This window comes from Diuraphis noxia, unplaced genomic scaffold (assembly GCF_037042655.1).
Source record: "Diuraphis noxia isolate RWA-SAM2 unplaced genomic scaffold, SU_Dnox_SAM2 contig0005, whole genome shotgun sequence".
Classification (NCBI taxonomy): domain Eukaryota; kingdom Metazoa; phylum Arthropoda; class Insecta; order Hemiptera; family Aphididae; genus Diuraphis; species Diuraphis noxia.
In genome coordinates, this window is record NW_028301715.1 from 18,941,870 (window position 1) to 18,960,998 (window position 19,129).

The 19,129-nt window shown below is 26.2% G+C and overlaps 1 protein-coding gene across 5 annotated transcripts in view; it reads right to left on the minus strand.

The window, feature by feature from the left end:
- The window catches only part of dnc (phosphodiesterase dunce), a 625,052-nt gene that overhangs the window by 168,068 nt on the left and 437,855 nt on the right, over window positions 1–19,129 (minus strand). The window lies entirely within an intron of this gene.

Below are 19,129 nucleotides of genomic sequence, written 5' to 3' on the forward strand. Positions count from 1 at the left end.
ATTTTTTGAGAATGAACTAAAATAATTTAACCTTCTGGTAAGATTATATAATATATATTACAATTCGTGGCGAATTTATAAATATTAAATTTTATTTTATATCTGAAAAACCTAGCTATTAGTTGTCATGATGAGATAAATGGATATAAAATGATAATATTGTATGGAAAATAAGAAATATCTTATAATCTAAACATTTTTTATAATATATTTATCATCATTATCGTTAAAAAAATTCTTTAGCAATCCGTCAAATGGGGTTTTCACATAAAGGTTGGTACAAGGTATAACATGTTAAGTCAAAGAGTTGTTACAGTTTTAATAATACTACGTTGAAAGTATTTTAAAATAGATTAGTTTTTTTTTAATAATTATGCAGTAGCGATTTTGATTATTTTATATTGACTTAATTATGGTGAAGAGAATTTATTCTGTTCATAAATTATTATTTTAGAAAACAAAAACGTCCATGGCAACATACTTTTATTCAAAACATTTTTGTAACAACGTTCCAGTAACACGGCGTCTTGTATAGGCAATTTAGGTACACTATGATTTAAATATTATTATAATATTATATATATTATTATATTATTATTATATATAATACGAAATCTTCATTACCAATTAAAAAAAAAAAAAAGCAAGTGCAAACAAGACTCATTATTCGTGTAATGTATTTTTTCATTCTTATTTATATTTTGTGTGCATTATAAACATCAAAATGATTTTTAACATATTATTAAGGATGCGGCCTTTAAGTGAAAACAAAAATTAAACGTTTAAACGAGTGCCTTTTAGAGAAGAAAACAGACATCTCTTGATCGATGTACCCACAAAGGTTATTGATCGTACTTTTTTTGACAGTTTGACAAGTTCTGTGTTAAGGTTGTTTCACGAATGCTCGAAATCCGGTACATATATGTATAATGTTTATGATATATTATTATGTTATATATTATGTACCTCACACAGCTTTAAATATTTATTAAATGAAAATAAATAATGAAAACTTTTATTCATTTTATTAAGTTTACATTTCCTTATAAAAAAAAGGTATTTTTATGCTTAACTTCGTACATTAGAACATAATATATTGTAAATGCAATGTTGGTAGTGACATTAATAGAATCAAAACGCTACTAATGCTAAACAATTCACACATTACATACCTATATTTATTCATGTTTACACAATATTACTATTTTTTGTTATAATATTTTAAATAATAAATATAAAATATTACTTAAGTTTTTACAATGAAAATTACGAATGGATAAATAAAAAGCAGATGGAAAAGCAGATGGAAAAGCCATAGTTCAATTACAATAAATCTTTGAAATTTAGGTTTAAAAAAACTGAATTCGAGGTTAAAATAAACGGAGAAAATAATATTATTATAGTGTAAAAACTGTATTATTATTTAATATCAGAAATATAATTAAACGTTAAATACAAGTCATAATTTAGTGCATATATTTTTCAGAAAAATATAACTGTGGCATTTGTTCAAAAAATATTATTTGAGTTAATATCAACTATAAATTATTCATTGTAAACATATTAAAATTAATAATCATATTAAATGCTTAAAATAATTTAACTATGGATTCGAATAGTTAAATAAAATAAATATAACGTTAATATTAAGTAAAAATTTACACTCATTAATTACTATAAATTAATCATTTAGCTCTGTTATTACAAACTAAAAAAAACTAATAACTATAATACCAAAAATATAAAATTGAATAATTGTACAAATAAGTGCTGAATTAATTAAGTTTGTATATACTCAACTGAATTATTAAATTGTGTACAATAAGCAACTTAAAAATCGATCGCAAAAAAAGTAGACGAAGAAACTGATTTCACATAGAACAGTAAGTTCTTATTGTTAAAGTCTAAAATTGAATAATTTAAATTTAAATTTAAATAATAAATATATTGATTTTGTGCCAACTAGAGTAATTTATTTAATTTTCAACATAAAATTAAAATTGAACCTCAAACCATCAGAAGTGATGATGGATTCCTATTCAGATTTATTCAACAAGCTGGTTAAGGAAAGTATTCAAAATAATTAATACCTACTTATGTTTTGTCACTGCCAATTGGAAATTAGACTAACCGACCGCTTGATACTTTTTTTGTTACTCATATACAAAAAACTTTAAGACTGGTCTTATATGATATCAACTTAACTAATTTATAATCTCTGTTCGGTACACAAATGATTCATTAAGAATATATATATATATATATATATTTTTTTTAACAAGTATGAATAATAATAATTTAACAATGAATGAATTGTGTAAATCAAAATGTGCTATAGATACCTATATAAAAGACGACCGAGAATGAATATGCTCATTGTTAAGATGTAGAGTAGTAACAGTTACTTATAATTCAGTTAAAAAGATAAAAAGAAGAGAAAAAAGTTTTTAAAAAGTAGTAAATAACTGCTTTTAATTAATCCTTATGGTATTTGCACAATTTGTGCAAATAACTGAATATAAACGTTCTGTATTTGAAATAAAGGCCATATTTAGCTTTTAGATATAGATCTTACCAGAGGTATTTCACAGCGACAAGTGTAAGCAAAGAAATAAGCACATTTTTATGTGTCTGTTTGTACGCCAAATAATACTTCTTTCTCATTTACATAAATTAAGTTTAATAATAACAAAAATAATAATATTTCATCTGTTAGATATATTATATACACGCCCAATTATATTGAATGGCTCAATTCAAATTTCAATATGCTTTCACTATGGGGGGGGGGGGGCTTAAAGCTTGGCGTATAATATAAAATATACTATGAAGGACAAAAAGTCCTTAAAAAGATAAAATGCGTATAAAGACTGCATTTTATAATATTTAGTAGGTATAAAAATTAATTCACAACATTTTGTTTTACAATTTATTGGTTTTCAATAGACAAAATATATTCTAAAATTATTTATTTTTAACCGATACTATCCCATTATTGTAGCTAATTGAACATTAAATATTAATTGTACGTTAGGTAGCAATGTAATGCATTTTCGTTATATATTCTCATTAAAGGCACATATTTGTAAAATTACTTTATACGACGTAATATCTACTATACATATATTTTATATATCTACGACAATACCTCTGTCTTAGCATAGCAACGTGCTAACACATCTGACATCTGTGATTCACGAAGCACACCCACAACAATTTTTCCCTTAATAAAATATAATTAATTCAAATTTTGAATTTTGGAATTTCTAAATACCTATACTTCGATACTTGTTTTTAAATTCTTAGATTTGTATACATTTTCCTAATAAACAGTTAAGCATATGAGTTTTTAGAAATATTGATGTTTCTAAACAGTAGTTTTTGATATATTTGTTTTTGTATATTAAGAATGATAAAAACTATAAAATAGATTTATTTAGAAGATATTATGGTGGTTATTTTTTCTACTTACTCGAATTTCGGCTTATATACATTCAAAAATTTAAAATCTTATTTAAATTTATAAGAATTTGGTTGAACTGCTATATATATATATATATATATATATATATATATATATATATATATATATATATATATAATATATATAATTATTATACCATAAAATATTATGAACAAACTTAAAAATTCATGCGAATAAATTTACGTTCCTAATATATTTGTTTGCGTTTAGGTAACAATGCTTTAATTTTCAAGCAACGTCCATACAAGTGTTCAATTACAAGATTAAAATTTTGGATAGCGATATTTTACGTTACAAAGCAATAAGTATATATGAAGTAAGCAAACACTATTTATAACAGAACATAAAGTAGGTACGCATAAGGAATATTATGAATATAAGTCGTATTAAATATTATTTTCGTATCCAATTTACATAGGTAATTGGTTGTCATATTATAAATTTTTGTTTTAAAAAAATAAAATAAGTAAGTTTTAATAATATCTAGATTTTAACAATCATAATATTGAGGTATACTAATATAGGTACTATACGAGTACTTTTGAACTACCTAATGCAATTAACCCGGTACATGAGCTATATTATTTTCAACCATATATTAATATTTATGCACTTTTAAGTTTTTTGTTAGAAATAAAAATATTTAATTTTCAAATACTTTCTGGAATAGGTACGTAATAAATGTATTAAACTATATAGCAAGTTGAATTTTTTCTAGACTGCTTAATTAATAAATATCGATAAATCTTACCATACGTTTTATTTATTGATTCATTATAGCTATTATAATTATACCTGAAAAAAAAATATCAAATACCTAATGAATATTTAATGAAGTTATTGTTTTATCTATAATTTTATGAAATACATGATAAATATTAATATTAACTGCAGAAACTAATACCCTTGAGTTTTTGTATATTAATTGGAATTATGAAAGACACTTTTTTAACATAAAAACACATATTTTAATATCAAGTTATACTTCCAACTATAAAAATAATCTGTAATATATATTTCTATATTTATTTTGAACCATTAAACCTTACATTATTTTCAACAATAGTTCAATTTATCTCAATACATTCAGATCCATTTAAAATAACAATCAATAACACAATATGATACTTCTATATTTATACTATAGTAGCAAAACTTATTTATGAACAGACTCAAACTTTCTGATTTATTTTCCAGATTTTACTATAAATTAAACACCCATTTTTTAGTTTTTAATTTGTATTATTTGAATTAATATGATTGATTGAATTAATGTATCTAAGTTATAAGATTGACACTTTGAGTCAGTTTACTTAAAAATATGTGTACTAATTAATAATGTATTATATTTGTTATATTAATGTTTTTTTTTTTGGTATATTTTGTAAGTTACCTATCTAAATAGTGTAAATAATAACATTCTGTAGTTACGATTACATTATATTAAGTTAAAAATGAAATAATGTATTGTACTAGCGACATCTAGTGAAATAAATATAATTTCAAAAATATTATTCAATAATGAGTAGAAAGGATAAAATAAGTACAATAATTTATTGTTTTTTAATCATTTTAATGTTTTTATTACTTATATTAACAATTTGTACTTACACGATCATAAAATAAGTGAATTTGAGAAGGATTTATTGGTGTGAAATGGAAATTACCCCTTTGACAACTTTAACGAGTAGGTTTTTATATTAATTTATAGGACTTAGGGGCCTATTTAGGTTACCTGAAATTTGCTAGGATGATTGGTGATAATGATAATACTTTAATATGATTTATGTGAGAGCTGATTGTTCTGTATATTTTTATAGGTGAACATACCACAATTATTTAAGGTCAGAAGGTATTTATGAAGTGTGCCATTGGTGATGTATCAGGTCGCTTCTGATAATACCTAATCTTAGACATACAGACTGGATAACCTGAACTGTTCTAGTAGGTAATTAAAGGCTTAACTGAGCCCAAAAGGTTAATGCTATAATATTACATGCATTTTATAAGTTATAAAATTTCAAATTATTAAATTTTATACACGTCTATAGGCATTACATTCATAATCAGTTTAAGTAAACAATGACTTAATTATTATAATAGGTGCCCATATAACGAACACAAATATTATTAGGTACCTACTGTCCTTGAATTATTATTAGTGAACTAGACATCACAATCCCACAAGTATAAAGATTATCATTATCATTTAGCTTTAATTTCATCTACTTATTAGAAGTTAGTCAATAGTTTTATACAACATATGAAGAAACTAAATTAGATGTAACACGATTTAAAACAAAGTTTTTCAAGTAGGTTACTTGCCATCTAGGTAAATTACTATGTGTAAAAAGTTGGGACATTACATTTTAGGAGTAATATTTCTATCCAGAAGTTTTGATAATTCCTTATACCAGGAACTTATACTAGAAGTGTGTGTATACAAACGACTAATAAAACAAAAGTTAAGGAACACAAATTATTTCAGCAAGTTAGATTTCTTGATTACTACCGTGTTACCAAAGAAAATATTATAAAATTGTAGTACAATTTGTGTAGTCAAGAAATATTACAAACAACTAATAAGTTGATATTGTAATAATAATTAATTAACATAAATTAATATTGGTTAATAAGATTTTAGATAGGATGTGTAACACTTACCTATATCAGTAACCTCACAATTCATAGGAATGATTAGTTCCTATTAATTGTAAGGACAGAGTAACTTTTAAGTATTTTATAATTTGTATATGTACCTACCTACTAATAAAATACAGTACCAATCTGCATAATAAAATCTAGAAAAAAATTGTGTATACTAATAATTGTGACTAGTGGCTTTTGCTGCTGATGTCAAATATGATCAATAAAAAAATTAAAATAATAGAATACAAAATTGTAAAACAAAATTGTAAAACAAAATATAGTATTTATTTTGTTATGTTTGATCCTACCAATTTAAATTTAAAATGTTAGGTAAATGATATTTTTGAACATAATGCAAGTTTGAAATATATTTATAATGTATAAAATATAAAATATTATAATATACTGAATAATGAATAGATTTTAGTATTAAAGTGTATACTGTATAAAAATATTATATTGTATAATTTAATAATATAATATAATATATAATATTGTATTTAATGCATAATGCATTATATATTTATGTATTTTAGAAATTTATTATTATTATTATTTATTACTATTCAATATTTTGTAACAAACAGTAAAATATTATAATACAATATATTATATTTAAAAAACATTAAAATTCTTCGAACATTGTCGACACCACCTATCGTTTACATTAACACGCCATCTATCGAAAGCTCTATCATTATTTGTACAGGGTTTAACCACTAGATAGTAGGCATAGTATGTATATTTTGTCAGAACTTAAGTTCCTACCAAAGAGCATGCACGTCATATTTATATTTACCTACCTATACGTTTTCTGAATACTTAATTGATTATATTTTTTCATATTATTGTTACGATTAAAAAATGTCTATCCGACACGTTTGTCCTCTTCCATTCCATACACATACGTACTCAATGAACCCTGCAGTTTTGTAATAACCTAGAAACTTCCATAACGAATGCCCAACGTAAATACAATCATTGTTTTAAGTAAACAATTTTTGTAGCTTACAAAATACTTCATAATAGTAGTTTTGTATATTTTTAATTCAATTTCGGGGCTTTTATATATTTTTCTGAGCGCGTTTTATACAATGCAATGCTATAAATATTATCATTCGCGTACCTATTTAATTAATTCATACCTAACATCAAACGATGCTACTTATAAAATATGAATTCAGTTTTGTTCTAAAATAAATAGCAAAATGTAATTACATAATTTTATATCGGTATATACATTTACACATCAGTTAAATGCGCTGTAAATAAACAATTTCATTACGTAGCCACTGTAGTGTTTAAACCATATAGAAACTGAAATTAGTCACACAATAATAATTATATTCCTACAGAAATCCGATTACACCAACAAAGAAATTACAATCAAATATTAAATTAAAATCAGCATTAATAACAAATGCTTTCATGGAATCAGTACAAATAAATAATATATGTATTTTAAGTAATATATAATATGTATTGCATTTTCTGTAAAATACAAGTATTTTATTTTATAATATGCCTACCATATAAACTTATAATATTAACATAATGCAATAAAATAATCACCATTGAGTATTGAGGAGGCAGGTAATTTTTTAATAATTCAAGATTCAACCATAAATCTATGTTTTGCGCAGGTATTAAAAATACCCCATATAATGCTTTCAATGTTCATATAATTCAGAGATCTACCTTGCTTATATATTATTGAATATATAAATAAGCAAGTATTTAAATCCAAAACAAATTAAAAATATTATCACAAACTTAAAATTATAGAGACTTTATGTTTGGTAGATGATTAAGAAATCGAAACATCATCTCTCTAGCAAACATGGATGTATACAAATACAAGACCCATTTGGCATTCACAAATTTTTATTTTTATGTTTTAAAACCATAACCTAGGTATGTTTTATGACTAGGCTGTTTAGTTAATATTATAATCTACAAGAAAAAAAAATGAATTATATATTTTATGAAAGACTCAGTATAAATATTCATTTTTATATTCAAGGAATCGATAGGCATTTCAAATTTGTACTACGTTTTTCACTGATATTATATAAAATGATATTAAAGAAACAAAATATATATAGGTGCCTAGCTCAAGTGTGCGCTCGCGAATTGCAATACAATACTGCATACACATTATAGATTTTTCAATTTCGATAAAACAATAATAATAATAAGAGGAATAAAAGATATGATGTGTCATAATATCTAAGGTATGGATACCAAGCATAAAATTGCTCTTGTTCAAGTATGTATGCCAAAGAATATTTACAACTAGTGCGTTGAACAAAAGAATTAATTAAATTTACTCTACCTATGAACCTAATAATATAAGAACTCCTATTCTGGTTACGAAGACATTTTAGTAATTTTAAACTTAGAATAATTAAAATATATAAATATATTGTCTACAATAATTGTAGACTCTACATAATGTATCTTTTTCAAACTACTAAATAACGAGATTGGAGACTCGTTTATACTAAGCCGGATAAATAAAAATCATTTGCAACAGTGTATTATTTCATATCCCTCGTTTTACACAAAAATACTTTTTGTATAATACATTTTAATACTCGACCCTATTAATATTTTAATGACTTCTGAAAATAATTAAGCTTTTAATAAACTCTCCAAATATTCCAAATACGTTATACTAAATAAATCTACATTTTTTTGCCATTAAAAAATTTTAGTATTATAATATAATATTATCTAATCTCAGTAAATACTTTTTGTAATTGACATATATTGTATCTTTTCAATTTTTAATTGTTTTTTAATTTAATTTTATCACTTAATGATAATTTAATTTTTGTTTACATACCTATTTAATTATAATTTATCTACTTGCCCTGTAGATCAAATTATACTACGTAAACTGTTAATAATATTGCTTAATATCTTACATTTGGACATGAATAATCCATGTGAACTTTGAAATAAATATGAAAGTATTATGATGTTTCCAAAATTAGGATAAATCAACAGACTACAATATATTTATATACGCTACCCGCTTGGATAGCAATTAACAAAATTCATCATATATGTCACTGAAATTATTAATAATATGATATTATTCTAATCAGGTACCAATACGTATGGAGGTAATCGGTCGGTGACAAATTTATTTTAGATTCAACAGTTGTAGTGATTTTGAACACAATAATAAACACGTACAACGTAATGTATTAATAAATATGCAGTTATTGTTGTGAATATGTATGTGTACGAGAATATGAGTAAAAAATTGTACCCTACATTTTGTGTTGGATCGCAATTGTCATGCGTTGGACGTATTATTCTTTCCGTGTATGCATATGCTAGTGCCAGACTGAGATTAGGTATATTATTATAATACAATAATACATTCAATAGGGGAATGAAATCGATTATTCATAAATGCATCAATAAAATAGTATATTCAAATTATTATTCAAATCTACAACTAGGTAATAAAATACCGAGATGGTGGGTAATAATATGTTAGTTTCAATTATTCCAGTAAAAACATTTTTTTGATTACCTACAGGTTTTGATTTTTGTTGCTGCAAATGTTACTCGTTAAGTATTTCAAACTACTTTTTCCAATCAAGCTGTTGTACGTTTTAGTGAATTTGACGTTACATTTAATATAAAAATACAATTGAAATTCGATTAATTTATATATTTTCCATTTTTCATTTTCTACTTTATATTGGAAAACAAATCAAAGGCTCGTTAGAAATCTATGTTCCTCAAAATAACTTTGGAAAATAGTTTATTATTGAGTTGTATCTGGAAAATGTTTTTCCTTTTGTTAGATATAAACAAAAATAGTAAATTTTACATCAAGTTTTGATTCGTCAATAACTTAAAAATATTAAAATGAATTTGATTAATTTTTAATATAAAAACAAATACTCCATAAAATTAACGAAAAACATGGAAATTGGATCAATTAATTTACAAGGTAAAAAAATAAAATTGAAATTAGGTATTTGAGAGTATCTATAGATCATATTTAAAGTATTTGTATTCGTACTCGGATAATTTTTTTCTTAGTATTCAAATACTTTTTGAAATATTAAGTATCTGTATCTGTGCTTTAATACTTTTAAAAAGAATCTTTTACAAGACTGATAATAATATGATAATAAAATATATTATATTATATTATATTTTTAATATTACGTATTCAATTCAAAAATATAATTTAAATTTAAAACAGTATGTGCGCGCATCGCGAAGTATTTTTCTTTTTATGTTATCACAATCCTCTGTTTGTTGTGATAAATTATCAAGTATGTTATTTTTGGGGTCGTTATCAAAATATGTTGCATAATAGCATGGGATTCGGAACACAGTCGGTGGGCACTCTGACTGGCCAATTGTCTCGAAAAAAAACGCTTCAACGCGCACGTTTGACGTCGGGAGGCGTACAGGTGAGCTACCCACCTAGGCCACCTAATAGCTACCCGCCGACTGTATCAGCCGGATCTATGTATTATGTAGAGCACGGGTCTGCCCGGTCATAAGGGGAACCGGGCGATTGTAAACTCTCCCGATTTTAATGGCGTGTAAACTCTCCTGATGTGTAAACTCTCCCGGGTTTAGTCCAATACTACCTGACGGGAACATGTAAACTCTCCCGGGTTAGTTCAGTACTACCTGAAGAGAACATGTAAACTCTCCTGGGTCTACTTCAGTACTATTAAGCTAGCTGGGGAGCATGGGGTATTATTCGTTTTACACAGTTAGAATTGGTTGAGCCATTATAGTCGATATCGTTTTAAATATTTTAATTAAAAATACTCTAACGGTAATTAAATATTTAAATGAAAAATACAGGTTAACACAAGATAAATACAGTAATACAATTCATAATAAAAATTATAATCACAATCTCTGCAGTGTTGCCAATTCATAGAGTAGCAATAACATTTAAAATAACTCGGGAGAGTTTGCACATTTCTTACGGGTAAACATAATATTGACCCGGGAGAGTTTACGCATTTCTTTCAAGTAAACATAATATTTACCCGGGAGAGTTTACTAGTTTTAAAAATCGGGAAACTTTACCATACAATCGGGAGAGTTTACCACCACCCGGGGCACCGGTCGCAATAAGGTACACGATAGCTACAAACTTGCTCGATCGAACCGTTCTTGATGACCCGTGTATATATTTTGCAATAAGGATGAATACGTATTATATAATGAGACCAGTAACGGCTATAAGGGCTCAGAGTGAGCAAAAGCTATGCAGATTGTGGGCTACACATTATATACGAGGTATAACATTGACGTATAAGCTGAATGTCTGACGGTCAAGCGGCTTATTTGCAGCCGCTACAAACCATACACAGGAGATGGTATTTTGCGCCACTTTTATTACTTGTAATTTGCGCCACGAATAGGTACATTTAAGTACGTATGCAATTTGCACCAAAATATAAAAATATAACATGTATTTTGCGCCACATATACTAATTAATTTTGGTATTTTGCGCCACTAAAGAAAACAAAATGGAATATGTAATTTGCGCCACACTTTCAACCTAATAGAAGTTGGAATTGTTAAGATTTAATTACCAGCAGATAAATTTAGTGATATCGCATAGGATACCTATACAATAATACGTACCGATGCGTCCGACGCGTGTCACATATCGTCTCAATATCGTCGAATTATTTATAATTATGACGGATTTTTATATGTTTTATTAATCAACGACAATTTAGATGTTTAATATGCATGGAGTTTTATTTTTTATATACATTTATTTAGAATTACGAGTTTAATATGACTGATTTTTATAATATGTTTTATTACTTAACGATAATTTACATATTTAATATACATGGAATTATTTATATTATTTTAATATAAGTGACGCAAATTACAATTTTAGTTGGTACTCTAGGGCACAGATTACATAATTCCTTTTTATTTAATTTTATTTGGTGCAAATTACCAAAATACATTTTTAGATGTGGCGCAAATTACGTATATTTTTTTTTTGGTTGATTTTGGCGCAAAATACATACGCACCCATACACGGCGTCGGTGTCGTGTTCTGTTCCTGAATCGGATGGCGCCCGCCGTTCCGTCACAGAACGCAAGACCGGCCGCGGTTCGTACAGCGAAACGCACAAATCTACGACATGAACAATAACTCACGTTGTCGCAGCCGCACGACCACACGCAACAACCAATCGCGGCGACTGTGCCGTACCTATAAATACGAGTGCGGAGCGCAAAGAAGCTCAGTATTCTATCTACACCGTAGTAAGACCCACCACAGACAGACTTGCGCGGTATATTAGACACATACGTGGCATATCTACTCCATACCAAAAGGCTACAAATATTAGCTGCAGGAACTAGCGGTTACGGTCCACTAAAATCAATCGATACGGAACACAGTATACGACACGGTATAGGTTAGGATATTTTTGGAGTTTTTGCATATTATGGTGTATAATTTCTGAATAACTAGATGTTTGTTAAATGTTTATATTTTATATAAAGAAAGCTTAATTTATATAACTCTAAAAGTTTGATTTTATGATTATTTTAAGATTTACGGTAGCTAAATATCAGCATAAATTATAATAATATACTCTATTGTTGTTCAATTATATCTTGGTTGAGAACTAAATTTAGGTAACATCTGGAATCACTTCTCGGTGAATTTTAAATAATCAAACAGCAAGGCACAATAATAATTATTCTCAAATGTTTTAACCATTTTTTATATGTATATATTTTAAAGTTTTGAAACACGAAATGGCTTGTAAAAGTACAAAACAATAACTTTTAGAAATTTTACAACTGTGATAATTTATTTTTGAGATAAATCATCAAGGATAATAATAATAATAATTTATTTCAAATGTTGGACGACATTTATTATTAATCACAATAGTTTTCTGTAAAAATAAATTTGACAGTACTGACGTCTGATAATCATTATATATGCTCATTATTTTATGATTTACGTTTCAATAACAATTAGCTGTAATAAAAATTCCTACTAATAGAGCTATATAGACAATTGATACTAAAATATCGAGGCATAAACATTAAAAGGTATATTATACTATTATTGTAATGATTTTCAAATGCGCACAACATGCCGTCATACATACCTAACAGCGTTGAAAAGTAGCGCACGATGAAAAGGAGAACACACTACAATAACCTAAATATATTATAACATGAACAAAGGACTACAATGTCATTAATTTGGAATAACTGTCCACATGTGCTAATCTGAATCACACACTCCCAAACAGATGATTAGTTCCTTCGTCCCGAATAATCGGCCATTGTTTGGTAAGTGAGCACCTGAGACTCGTAAACGTCAACACGATATAGGCGAAACAGGTATATACTGCAGTTATTAATTACAACTGGTAATTGTAAATTGCGCCACATTAATATTGCGACGAAATTCGATTATATTGCGCAATTTTTTTTTTATTCACCCTTAGATGTGAAGGTACGTCGAGTGAGTTATCTCGAAGGGTAAATCATCTCCAGGTTCGGCGCGCAGGTCTTTACCCTGACAGTCACTCTGTACATCCTGTCGTTTATAAATTAGAGTGTGTAAAAATACTAACGTCCCGTACCAAGATTTTAATGACTAAAATGAATAATTTTATTACAATATTACAAGGGAAACGAATTTTATTATTTCAATATTGTATTTTGTACCCTTATTATACCTGTGCTATAATATTGCGTTGATCAATAACGCTTTATTGCCTATATTAGTCATTGAACATCACTTTTATTCGAATTAATCAGTTTTGAATTATTAACGCATCCGCTATGAAATCATCACGCGTATTGTACGTCATACCAACTGACATCTGGTTATCCGAACGCGTTCCGATTGCGAAAATTCAATAAAATTATAAAAGTGTTAGTTATTAGTTTATAGTGTTAGCATAAGTTTTGGGTATTCTAACATTAGATACCTAGTCAATATAATATTATATATTTTGTCGAATACTTTTTTTTTTTTAACTTACGAAGAGGTTGTTTATATATTAATGCACTGCTACAGCAGCAATTCCAACAAAATTTTATATATCCTTATAATATTATATAAGGTAGTTTGTAGTTTTTAATTTTTTAAGTTACATTTATTAAATCAGTACAACGGGATTTTAAATTTATAAAATAGTATAACGTTTACTTGTTTTTTAAGTTCTCCAGATTTTTAATTTGAGAAAAAGCATGATTTCTTAAAAAAAGAATTTACAGTCTGTATTTTAAATAAATACTAATGTGTTTGAAAAAGTAAATAAAATTACCGAAACGATACTAACAGAGTTGTGATTGGAGGCAATGTTCAGTGTCAGAACTTCAACGGTAAGAATTATAAGCCCTGAGTTCATATACTGTGACTTAGAACTTGTATATACCACTAATTAAAGATCTTACGTTATTTATATCACATTATTTTACAGAATTAGTGAATATCAAGTATCAAGTGTTTTTTGATCTATTTTTTTTTTTTATTAAAATGAGATGTGGCGAGAAGCATTTTAAATATATTTTATTTATTGTTGACTAAGGGTTGTTTTTAGACATTCTAACACAATTAAACAGTTCAGCAATGATAATTTAAATTGTTCTCTTAAATAAAGCTTTTAAAATTCTTCAAATTAACATAAATTCTTAAAATAAACAATTCCAACAAAAAAATACTGATGATAACGAAAATGTATACATATAGTTTTAAATACTTATCACGCTGAACAAAGGACAAAAACACATTAGTTCTTACATTATTGTTAAAAAAAGTGATAACTTCTTCAATTGAGTACAACATTAACGTTTTGATTCTATTAATAATATTTATACTATTTCTTCATTTGTAAAGACTATATGTTAATAAAGCGACCCATCACAAGACATATTTGAGTCAATAGCTTTCGAAAAAGTGGAAGAATTCCAATATTTAGGAGCGCTTCTTAGTACAAAAAATGATTGGTCACGAGAGATAAGTGCGAGGATAGCAAAGGCAGAAAGAGCCTTTTTTGCATTATCAAAATTCTTTAAGTCTAAAGCGTTGTCTAAGAAGACAAAACTAAGACTATACACGGAAATAATAAGGCCTACTCTCACTTATGGGTGTGAAGTATGGACAACAACAAGTGTGACGAAAAGAAGACTTAGAACCTTCGAAAACAAAATACGGAGAAAGATATGTGGACCAGTTCGCGACGCAAGAACAAATGATTGGAGAAGAAAGTTTAATAAGGAATTACAGGAAGAACTGGGCCTAGCACCAGTCACTAGCTACATAAAGCGACAAAGATTACAGTGGTTTGGGCACATAATGAGGAGAAGCAAAGAAGAACTATAAGGGCAGTGATAGAATGGCAACCAGAAGGGAAGAGACCTCAAGGCAGACCAAAGAAGAGATGGCTTGACATAATAGAAGAGGATCTTAAAACTGTGGGAGTTAAAGAATGGAAGGAAATTATACAAGATCGAGAGAAATGGAGGGATATAGTGTTGGCGGAAAAAACTCTAATAGAGTTATAAAAGCCAGTTATGATGATGATGATAAGTTAATAAATGATTAGGGTTCAAAGTAAAATTATAGTAATCTTTAATTAATTTTAGATTCTGAGCGGAGCGATGAATGTATTGATTTTACCATGATGTGTTTTTTTTTTTTTTTTTTTTTGTGTCTGTCATCACGTTTTGGGGCAGTAAAAATGCTTCGATTTTTGACTTCAGTACCTCGTTCGATCAGAAAGTGAATCTAGTTGGTACTTTGGGGGGGGGGGGGTCAAAAGTAAAAAATTCTTAATACTTTTCTAAATAATCGAGAAAAACAAACTAAAAATTAAGGGAAAAACGGGAAATTTTACGCACACTCATTTTTCGACAAAATTGATTTTGGTATTTGATGTAACTTTAAAACAAATGACTATAGATACATGAAATTTTCACCTAATGTTTATATAAGTATATTCTATCCACCATGAAATTTTCAAAAAATTTCGACTTAAGTTAAAATATTCATAGGCATTTGAAATTTTCGATCATTATTAGTTTATTTAAAATTAATATCGATAAAAATGTATTTGTTAGGAAGAAAAGCTTGAAAATTTAATACAAGGCTCTTAACATATTGTTACGATAGCAGTTGAAAAATAAAAGAAATTCATGGTCACAATTTTTTTTTATAAGCATTCAAAGTTTGAATTTTGACAAAATACGTAAAAATCACGAAAATTCACAAATTATTTTAAGCTAGAAATTCATAAAAAATTTTCTTTTTAAATCTAAGATTTAATAATTTAATACAAGATTCCTTACAAGTTTTTCAATCTTTATCACAAATAAAAATTCCACCGGAAATTCAAATTAAATTTTTATGAGCATTTGAAATTTAAATTCTTACAACATTGGATTTTCACATTTAGCGATTACCTTATTTTGGTGTAACTCTAAAACAAATTACCGCAGATACTTGAAATTTTGACTGAATGTTTATATAGGCGTTTTATATATTTGATAAAATTTTCAAAATATTTAGATTTGTTTTGAGCTGTTTACTGACATTTTAATTTTTCAACTTTTTTAGTTTTTTTTTCTATAAATATCGATAAAAAATTATTTGTTCGGTAGAAAAGCTTGGAAATTTAATACAAGGCTTCTAACACATTGTAACAATAGAAGTTAAAAAATATTAAAAATTCGTTGGCACGATTTTTTTTTATAAGCATTTAAAGTTCAAATTTTGACTAAATACGTACAAATTACGGCAATGTTCAAATTATCTTAGATAGAAATTCATAAAAGTTTTTCTTTTTAATTCTAAGATTTGAAAATTTAATACAAGGCTCCTAACATATTTTTACAATAGAAGTTGAAAAATAAAAGAAATACATAGTCACAATTTTTTTTTATAAGCATTCAAAGTTTGAATTTTTACAACATATTATGTAAAAACCACGAAAATTCGTAAATTATTTTATGCTAGAAATTCATAAAAAATTTTCCTTTTATATCTAAGATTTAAAAATTTAATACAAGGCTCATTATATATTTTTACAATAGCAATTGAAAAATAAAAGAAATATATAGTCACAATTTTTTTTTATAAGCATTTAAAGTTCAAATTTTGACTAAATACGTAAAAATTACGGCATTGTTAAAATTATCTTAGATAGAAATTCATAAAAGTTTTCCTTTTTAATTCTAAGATTTTAAAATTTTATACAAGGCTCCTAAAATATTTTTACAATAGCAGTTGCAAAATAAAAGGAATACATAGTCACAATTTTTTTTTTAAGCATTCAAAGTTTGAGTTTTGACAACATATGTAAAAATCACAAAAATTCGCAAATTATTTCAAACTAGAAATTCATAAAAATTTTTCTTTTTAAATCTAAGATTTGAAAATTTTTTATAATCTACAATATATCCTAGACAGATAAACCGTCTTCGCTCAGAATCGTTTTTTGTATACAATGATATAATATCATTGGATTCAAATTTAATTCCATCCATTTCAGTAACCCACTTGTAACCTACTGTACAGCAGAGCGACATACACGACTTACCCGCTTTTTTATTTATTTTGTTACCTTGGATTCGATATTTTTTCGAAATATTCAATATAGTCAATTTGTAAATCTGATTTTAGAAAAGTGTATATGGTAAAAACACTTATTTAAGTCAAATGGCTGATTTTTTACAATTTTTTTAAATATCAATATTTTCGTTAACTAAATTCAATTATAGTTAATTATAGTATAATTTATAGTTTATACATCACATATTATTAAAATAAATGCAATAAAAAAAATTATTTTATTTTAACATGCACAGGGTGAAAAAATTGAAAATATTATACGGTTTTAGAAAGCATAAACCTACAAGTTAAAAAAAGTAATATCAAAAAAAGTTAATATTTTTCGAGATAATTAGTGTACCCATTTAAATAGATCACTCTATATATTTATATATACGCATAATTGTACACAAATTTTATAAAATCTTATACATAATTTCCTCGTTTCATAATTTTGTTTTTATTTTTTTAACAATTTATTAAAATACAGTTTTGAATTAAAAAAAAAAAAACAATTAATGTAATAAAGCATTGCAAAAAAATAAAAATTTAATTTTGCTGCGTTGGGCCATAAAACCTTAAAAAAAACTAAACCTAAACACTTTTGTCAGAAAATGTGTATAATTAATAAAATTATAAATTCTTTTTTATGTCTCATCATTTAAAAGTTTACCATTGGAGTGACGGTAAGATGAATTTCCTGAGAAAGAAATTTTACACTTGAAAAATAGTTGAATTCAAGCTTCTTAACATAATTAAATTTTTTAAACTTTTAGATTCTGAGCGGAGCGAGGAATGTATTGATTTTACTATGATGTGTTATTTTTTTTGTGTCTGTCTTTTTGGGAAGTAAAAATGCTTCGATTTTCGACTTCAGTATCTCGTCCGATCAGAAAGTGAATCTATTTGGTACTTTGGGGGGTCAAAATATTCTCAATATTTTTCTAAATAATGGTGATAAACAAACTAAAAATTATGGGGAAAACGGGAAATTTTACGCACAATCAGTTTTCGACAAAATAGATTTTGGATTTTTTATGTAACATTAAAAAAAAAAAATTATAGATACAGGACATTTTCACCAAATATTTATATAAGTATATTCTATCAACCATGCAATTTTTAAACTATTTTGACTTAAGTTAAACTATTTATAGGCATATGAAATTTTTGATCGTTATTAGTTTTTTTTTAAATTAACATCGATAAAAATTTATTTGTTGGGTAAAAAAGCTCAAAAATTTAATAGAAGGCTCCTAACAAATTTTACAATAGCAGTTGAAAAATATTAAAAATGCATAGTTTTTATAAGCATTTAAAGTTCAAATTTTGACAAAATACGTAAAAATCACGAAAATTTGCCAATTATTTTAAGCTAGAA